Source organism: Cupressus sempervirens, chromosome 5, assembly GCF_028749045.1.
Source record: "Cupressus sempervirens isolate cs-2001-9-10 chromosome 5, ASM2874904v1, whole genome shotgun sequence".
Lineage (NCBI taxonomy): Eukaryota > Viridiplantae > Streptophyta > Pinopsida > Cupressales > Cupressaceae > Cupressus > Cupressus sempervirens.
In genome coordinates this window covers 560,503,425-560,511,337 of record NC_143122.1, presented here as the reverse complement: position 1 = coordinate 560,511,337, position 7,913 = coordinate 560,503,425, and the positions used below count along the sequence as shown (strand labels likewise).

Below are 7,913 nucleotides of genomic sequence, written 5' to 3'. Positions count from 1 at the left end.
AGTTATAAAAGAAAAACAATATCCCTGGTATAAATAAGAGGTTAGGCTCACCAGACATAACTGTAGCTTATCATACTGTGAGGCAGTGATAATCTTTTGTGGATCCTGGATTTCCATCCGCATCAAGTCTCTTGTTTTGAAACTCCAAATCAATCATGGCAATGGAGCGCAAAGTGCAACTGAAGAGCTCAGACAATGTGATGTTTGAGGTGGATCAGGGTGTGGCAATTTTGTCTGAAACAATCAGGCAAATGATTCAGGATATGGGCGATGAGAGCGTTGTCCCCTTGCCGGAGGTGCATAGTAACATTCTGGAAAAAGTTGTCAAATACTGTGAATATCATGCGGAAGCATCCAAGAACGATTTCATTTCGAAGAAGCCGGATGTGAAAAAATGGGATGAAAAGTTCGTGATGGTAGATGTGTCTACCCGTATAGATCTCTTGGTGGTGTGTACAATTTTCATTTCCTTTTGGATAATTAGGGTTTATGAAACAGAACTGAACCTTTTTACTTTTTAAAGTTTGAAGGTGAGGGGCTAGGAATTGGTGTACAGTTTTTTATGATTGTTTGTTCTTGTATTGGTTCGTGTTTTTGAATATCCTTTGCCGATTTTCAGAATATTTGGATCAATTTGTTTGGTCGCCTTCTAATTTTGGAGTGCATTTTTTCAAGTTTGTCCAAGATATTTGAGATCTCTTAGGGTTTTTGTTGTAGAGGATATGTTTAATCGGTATATCTTTTGCAGCAGTAGTCTTTATAATATATTTGTACTAAAATTATTTTCCATGGAAAGCATGAATTGTTATTAATGTTTCTTTGTTGTTATCAGGCGGCAGAATATCTCAATATAAAGAAGCTTGCTGACTTAATGAGTTCCACGATAGCTGACATGATCGAGGGAAAAACCACAGAAGAAATGAAGATTGATGCTGAGCACTTCAAACTCCAGCTTCACCGCTCCATTTCCACCGTTCTATAAATAATTTCTAGAATACTTCAGTTTAGGAGTAGTTTAAACAAGAAGCATGCTGTACATATGGCATGCATTAGATGATATTTTTGGATGCATTTTAGTTTAGTCTTAGTTACTTCTTCTCCCATCCTTAATCATAGGCATGAAATAATGCTAAAACTACTGTCAGAACTCCTGATCTATATTTTGATCTATGTGTTAGGGATTAGTTTTAACAATTTTTATTTGAATAAATGTATTGGTTGAACAGAAATTTGTTGGTGGAATAATATATCAGTTTTTTTTCTCTGCAGTAAAACAGAGCCTCCCCTGTATTGAATATTATCATTTTTTTTAATTGTGTTGCTGCTGTTGTTTGAATCCTACATTTGGTATCAGAGCTGAAGGTGTTTGGAAGACAGCAGCATGGAAAACAATTTGCAAATCCCAGAGTTTGATGGAGTTGATTACCAATATTGGTCAATCAAGATGAAGACTTTTTTTATTGGGAAAGATTTTTGGGAGATCATTGAATCCGGATATGAAGAGCCTGTAGATTGGAATACTCTCCAACCTAATGACAAGAGATTGAAGAAAGAAGCTGAGAAGAAGAATGCAATGGCATTGTTTCACATTCAGATGGCTCTTGATAAGAGCTTGTTTCCTCGAATTGCTGATGCACAAACAACAAAAGAGGCCTGGAAGACTCTAAAAGATGCTTACCATGGCAATGATCAGATCAAGGTTGTGAAGCTACAAACCTTGAAAAGAGAATATGAGAACTTGAAGATGAAAGAGACAGAGAGTGTGGGAGATTTCTGTGTGAGAGTGAAAGATGTGACCCATAAAATGGCCACTTTGGGTGAATCTATTGCTCAAGAGCAAATAATACAAAAGGTATTGAGATCTCTAACCCCAAGATGGAATATTGTAGTAATTGCCATAGAAGAAAGCAAAAACTTAGCTACGATGGAGTATGATGAATTGGTTGGATCTCTTATATCACATGAGGATAGAATAAGGGGCACATCTATCAGTGTTAATAAGAAGGCTTTTGCTTCCCAATTGCAAATTTCAAAGAACAATGGTGCTAGCAGCAGTAGTAACAACAACAAAGGCACGGGAAGGGGCCAAAATCAAATTTTTTTCAAGAGGATCTAGAGGAAGAGGAGGTGCTCAAGCAGGAAGAGGTAGAGGCAGATTTGATAAAAGGAACATCCAATGCTATCATTGCAATAAGTATGAACATTTTGAGAGAGAGTGTAGACTGAAATCAGGTAACAATAGTGCAAATTATGCCCAACAAGATGAGGATCCTTCCTCGGGTAATTTATTTTTGTGTTATGGGAAAGGTGAAAGTAATGTGAATGATGTTTGGTATTTGGATTCTGGATGCTCTAACCATATGTCTGGTAACAGAGAAATATTTTCAAAGCTTGATGATAGTTGTAGATCTAATATTACCCTTGGTAATAACAATACTGTGGATGTTGCGACCAAAAGAGCCATGGATGTTTAGACAAAAGAAGGTATGAAAAGTGTTCAAGATATTTATTATACTCCCAAGTTAAAGCATAATTTATTGAGTGTTGGGCAGCTATGTGAGAAGAATTATAGAGTGGTATTTGAGAACATGCACTGTACTATCTATGATAAGATTATAGAGTGGTATTTGAGAACATGCACTGTACTATCTATGATAAGAATAAAAAAAATAAAGTGATTACAGTTGTTCCTATGACAAAGAATAGGATGTTTCCTTTGAAGTTTGGTCAAAATGATAATCAGGATGTCAATATGGCTTATGAGGATAAAAGTTGGTTGTGGCATCTCAGGTATGGCCATTTGAATTTCAATGGTTTGAAGAATCTAACATCAAATGCATTAGTTCTTGGATTGCCTAAGGTTGAAGAGCATAAACAGATTTGTGAAGGGTGTGCAAAAGGGAAACATTCAAGGGAATCATTTCCAAAAGGCAATGCATGGCAGGCCCAATACCCACTTCAACTTATTCATTCAGATATTTGTGGTCCAATGCAAACACAAAGTTTGGGTAAGTCGTCATATTTCATTGCTTTTATTGATGATTACTCACGCATGTGTTGGGTATATTTTTTGAAGACTAAAGATGAAGCCTTTGATACATTCAAGAAGTTTAAAGCTCGTGTAGAGAATGAGAAAGGGAACACAATACGATGTTTGAGAACAGATCGAGGAGGAGAATTTTGCTCAAACAATTTTCAAAATTTTTGTGAGATGAATGGCATCAAAAGACAACTCACAACTACATACACGCCCCAATAGAATGGAGTGGTTGAAAGGAAGAATCATACTATGGTAGAAATGGCAAGGAGCATGTTACAAACCAAAGGTTTGAACAATTCTTATTGGGCTAATTCAGTTGCTACAGCCGTATATATTCTCAATAGGAGTCCTACAAGTGCCCTACACAATATGACTCCATATGAAGCATGGTATGAGAAAAAGCCTAATGTAAATCATTTTAAAGTTTTTGGTTGTTTGTCTTATGTTCACATCCCTGATCAGAATAGGCAAAAGCTAGATGCTAAAAGTGAATCATGTATTTTTGTGGGCTATAGTGAAGAAAGCAAAGCTTATAGATTATTCAATCCTATTACTAATAAGATTGTTGTTTCAAGAGATGTGATTTTTGATGAAGGGGGAGTTTATGGTCATCAAAAACAACATGTTGGAAAGCCAAAATCAGTTTTGAATGATGATGATATTGCTGATAATGATAATGAGCAGCCAGCTAATGGTTCTATTTCAAGATCACCAAGCCCACCAAGAAACCCCTCACCAATACCAAGAGCAAGTCCATCCTCTAGTCCTCCAAAGAAGGTAAGAAGATTGAGTGATATTTATGAGAGGTGTCAAAATCAAGCACATGAAGAAGATCCAATAGGTGAGACAGCAAATTTTGCATTACTTGCTAAAGCTGATTTTGAGCCATCATGTTTTGAAGATGCATGTGCTAATGAGGTTTGGATGCAAGCAATGAATCAAGAGATGGATTCCATTGATAGGAATGAAACATGGGAGCTTGTAGATCTTCCACATAAGAAGAAAAAGATTGGCACAAAATGGGTCTATAAGACCAAGTATAATAGTGATGGGAGTGTTGAAAGACACAAGGCAAGATTGGTTGCTAAAGGTTTCACTCAAAGGTATGGCATTGATTATGAAGAAAATTTTGCACCAGTAGCAAGATAAGAAACTATTAGGATGCTAATCTCTCTTGCAGCTCAAAAGGAATGGAGTATTCATCACATGGATGTGAAAAGTGCTTTCTTGAATGGGTACTTAGAAGAAGAGGTATATGTGGGACAGCCACAAGGTTTTGAGATTCAAGGCAAAGAAGATTATGTCTACAAGTTGAAGAAGGCTTTATATGGCCTCAAGAAAGCACCACGTGCATGGTATGCAAGAATTGATGGATATTTTCAGCAGAATGGCTTTCAAAGAAGTAAGAGTGAACCTACCCTTTACTACAAACAAGAAGGTAATGATATTCTCATTGTGAGTTTGTATGTTGATGATTTGTTATATATGGGTAGTAGTTCAAAGATGGAAGATGAATTTAAAGTTGCTATGATGAATGAGTTTGAGATGAAAGATTTAGGTCTCATGAAGTATTTTCTTGGCATGGAGGTTTATCAAGGTAAAGATGAAATTTTTATTTGTCAAGAAAAGTATGCAAAAGATATATTGAAAAAATTTGATATGGTTGATTGTAAACCTCTTTCCACTCCAATTGCTCATGGAGTTACATTATGTAGAGATGATGGTGCTAAAATTGTTGATGAGACATTATATAGGAGCATTGTGGGGAGTTTGATGTTTTTAACTCACACAAGGCCTGATATTGCTTATTCAGTTTCATTGGTTTCAAGGTATATGAAAAATCCATCAGAGGAACATATGAAGGCAGCCAAGAGAATTTTGAGGTATGTGAAAAGCACGGTAGATTTTGGCATTCACTATTCTTCTAATAAGTTTGAGCTTTTTGTCTTTAGTGATTCAGATTGGGGAGGTTGTTTGGATGACCAAAAATCTACATCTGGTAACTATTTTTCTTTGGATTTTGGTTTAATTACATGGAGTTCAAAGAAGCAAAGTATGGTTGCTCTCTCTCTTCTACAGAAGCGAAATATGTTGTGGTCACTTCAGATGGCACACAAGCTTTATGGCTTAGAAAGCTTCTTGAAGAGATTGGATAGATATAGGTTCACCCTACTGTGATTTTTTGTGACAACATAAGTGCCATTAAATTGGCCAAGAATCCAGTTCATCATAGCAGGACCAAACACTTTGATCTTAAACAACATTTTATCAGAGATTTGGTACAAAATAAAGCAGTTGAGTTGAAGTACATCAGCACAAAGGAGAAAATTGCAGACATCTTCACAAAGGCAGTTACAAAAGATCAATTTTTGGTACTCAGAGATCAGATTGTGAGTCCTCTCAGCATCAAGGGGGAGTATGAAGATTGATGCTGAGATCTTCACTTCAAACTCCAGCTCCACCGCTCCATTTCCACCGTTCTATAAATAATTTCTAGAATACTTCAGTTTGGGAGTAGTTTAAACAAGAAGCATGTTGTACATTGGCATGCATTAGATGATATTTTTGGATGCATTTTAGTTTAGTCTTAGTTACTTCTTCTCCCATCCTTAATCATAGGCATGAAATAATGCTAAAACTATTGTCAGAACTCCTGATCTATATTTTGATCTATGTGTTACGGATTAGTTTTAACAATTTTTATTTAAATAAATGTATTGGCTGAACAGAAATTTGTTGGTGGAATAATATATCAGTTTTTTTTCTCTGCAGTAAAACAAAGCCTCCCCTGTTTTGAATATTATCATTTTTTTTTATTGTTTTGCTGTTGTTGTTTGAATCCTAAAAGAAATATGCGAGGCATTCAACATAGAGAATGATTATACTCCTGAAGAAGAGGTGGCACTAAGACGTGAAAATTCGCGGGCTTTTAAGGATTGGGAAATAAGTAGTGACACTACTGAATAAATTTCATTGTTAGAGACAATTTGTTTGACTTGTCTTGTTTTGGTATGGAACGGGTTTTCTTATCAGTTATCTTTATAATATTTAGTTGACCTTTAAGAAAGTGGATATCTTCCATTTCAATAAATAGTATTAGTTGTTAGAGTTTTTGGGGATGAGTTGATAAATTTGCAATGAGAAGTGCTTGCAGATTTTATATGATCAAACGTTTTGAAATTATAAATTGTTCATGACTTTGTTATTTCAGAGAGAAATATTAATCAAATACAGTGTGTTGTGACATGATTGTTTTTTCCCAGTCTATTATCTTTTTTTATAATCCCTTTGATATATGAACTTCAATGTTTGTGTTGGAATATTTAATACAGTTGTTGTTTACCCCTAGAGCCAAATGCCCACCTACCACTCTGAACGTTCAAAAAAATTATTATGGGCAAGTGAGATTTTGAAATTGAAAATGAGAGGGAAAATAATTTTGCTAAAGACAAAAGGAATGTTTTATCATTCATTTGACCAGTTAGTTGAGACAGAGAAAGAGCTCAGAAGTTGCAGAGAAGAAAGAAGGAAAAGTGATTAGCAGATCCATTGGTGCAGAGACAGGAGGAAGTGTTATTCATGTTGAAACCAAATGCTCCCAATTTTTTAATAGTTTGAACCCAAGTTGAATAGAAAGCAAGCAGACATACTTGAATCTATTACTGTCCTTATTCTATTCATTGCATTTTGGAAAGTTTATTTGAAAGTTTCAAGCTTTGAGTTTTTGGTTTTAATGGTGAAATCATTCACGCTAGAAGTCTGTCACTCAGTTTTCTCTTTAGCTTAAGTTTTTAATTTTATAGTCATTACCGAGTTTAGTTGGTGCCTTCATCTACCGAGCTCATCTCTGTAGTGTCTACTGAGTTCACTCGGTATCTTTCCTCTACCAAGCTCCACTCTCCAGTGGCTACCGAGTTCACTCAATAATTTCTTTGCTTACCGAGCTCACTCAGTATCCTTTGGTTACCGAGTTGTGTGTTTACTGAGCTCACTCAATAACCTCTCCTACCACCTATTTTTCTTTGGTTACCGAGAAAAATTTATCATTCAGTAATAGTTACTCCCGAGCAGGTTTTAGGGTTAGGTTGTTTTTGTGATTGAATTTTTAAAAAAATATTTCTCACATGGTATCAGAGCTTTGAGGCTCTACATCCATAGTGAGTTAGGGCATTTGTTTTCTGGGATATTTATCATGGCGGGAGATGTGGGAAAGATATGGTAGCAGCCACCATCATTTAATGGACAGAATTATGATACATTTGCAAAGAAGATGAAAACCATTATGGTTGAAAATGATTTGTGGGAGTTTGTGGTAAATGGGTTCAATGATGTGACTGATCCAACATAGTATGTTGCTCTCACAAATGCACAGAAGACTCATTTGAAAGAGTCAAGGAAGAAGGATGCTAAGACATTAAGTTTGACTGAAGTAGCAATGACAGAAACTATTTTCCCAAGATTGGAGTAGAAAATTATGCAAAGGAAGCTTGGGATATCCTTGAGACAAACTTCAAGGGGACTGATAAAGTTCATACAATAAAGCTGTAGAACATAAGGAGGGAATCTGAGAACCTTCATATGAAGGAGAATGAATCAGTTGTAGACTTCAGTTCAAGGACCTCCAATGAGATTAATCAACTGAAGTCAAATGGAGAAGACTATCAAGAGAAGAGGATAGTGGAAAAGATATTGAGGAGTTTACCTCATAAATATGGCCATTTAGTCATGACAATAGAAGAGGCAAAAGACCTCACTATTTTGACAATGGATGAGTTGATGGGTACACTTTAAACCCATGAGCATAGGATCAATAGATCCACATCTTCTTCTACCCAAGAGCAAGCATTCAAGGCTCAGTCAAATCCAAGAGGAA

General features: G+C 35.9%; 1 pseudogene; it reads left to right on the top strand.

The window, feature by feature from the left end:
* The first annotated feature begins 155 nt into the window (after positions 1–155).
* On the top strand, positions 156–6,007 carry LOC149557161 (SKP1-like protein 1B pseudogene; annotated as a pseudogene).
* Positions 6,008–7,913: the final 1,906 nt, after the last annotated feature.